At 32.9% G+C, this 1,153-nt stretch overlaps 1 non-coding gene across 1 annotated transcript; it reads left to right on the top strand.

Moving 5' to 3' along the window:
• The first annotated feature begins 663 nt into the window (after positions 1-663).
• On the top strand, positions 664-769 carry LOC114671689 (U6 spliceosomal RNA). Its single transcript, XR_003721705.2, has one exon. It is a non-coding gene; the product is annotated as a U6 spliceosomal RNA (small nuclear RNA).
• The last annotated feature ends 384 nt before the right edge of the window (positions 770-1,153 follow it).

Below are 1,153 nucleotides of genomic sequence, written 5' to 3'. Positions count from 1 at the left end.
CCACTATGCACGGCTAGTTTTTTAAGAACAAAAGCTTTTAATTTTGAAAAAGTTTGTAAGTATTTTTCCTTATGAGTTGTATTTTTTGTGTCCTGTTTAAAAATGCCTTTCCTAACTAGTGTCACAAACATTTTCTCTTATATTTTCTTCCAGAAATGTAATAGTGTTAGCTCTTCCTGTTTAGGCCTATGACGTATTTTGTGTTAGTTTTTAAAATATGTTGTAAGGTTGTTTTTTTCCCCTCTAGGTATTTAGTTTTTGCAGCACTATTTTACTGATTTTCCCATTTAGTTATGTTCACATCTTTGTCAAAAATCAACCATATAACTTTGGATTTATTTCTGGACTCTCTGTTCTGTTCCTTGAATCTATAGGTCTATCCTTGCCTCAGAGACACACTGTCTTGATGATCGTAGCTTTTTTGTAAGTCTTAGAATTAAGTAGGGTAATAAATCCTTTAACCTTATTATTCTTTTTCTAGTTGTTTTGGCTATTCTAGGTCCTTTCCATTTCCATATACATTTTAGCATCTGCTTTTCAATTTCTTCAAAGAAACTTACTAGGATTTTGATTAAGATTGCATTGAATTTACAAATCAATTTGGGAAGAATTCATTAAAAATATTAAATATATTTTAAATGACTATAAAAATTACAAACACGTGTGCTTGCTTCAGCAGCACATATACTAAAATTGGAATAATACAGAGAAGATTAGCATGTCCCCTGTGCAAGAATGACATGGAATTCGTGAAGCATTCCGTATTTTTAAAAGCTCAATATTACTGATTGTTAGATAAATGCACATCAAAGCCACAATGAAATACCATCTCACGCCAGTCAGAATGGCTATGATTAAAAAGGCAAAAAATAACAGATGCGGAGAAAAGGGAACACTTATACACTGTTGGTGGGAGTATAAATTAATTCAACCATTGTGGAAAAAGCAATGTGGCAATTCCTGAAAGAGCTAAAAGAAGAACTACCATTCGACCTAGCAATCCCGTTACTCAGTTAATACCCAGAAGAATGTAAATCATTCTACCGTAAAGACACATGCATGTGAATGTTCATTGCAGCACTATTCAGAATAGCAAAGACATGGAATCAAACTAAATGCTCATCAGTGACAGATTGGATGAAGTATGTGGCAC

The sequence above is a fragment of the Macaca mulatta genome, chromosome 12, assembly GCF_049350105.2.
Source record: "Macaca mulatta isolate MMU2019108-1 chromosome 12, T2T-MMU8v2.0, whole genome shotgun sequence".
Classification (NCBI taxonomy): Eukaryota; Metazoa; Chordata; class Mammalia; order Primates; family Cercopithecidae; genus Macaca; species Macaca mulatta.
The sequence above is the reverse complement of the archived record's forward strand: the minus strand, read 5'-3'. Positions and strand labels throughout refer to the sequence as shown.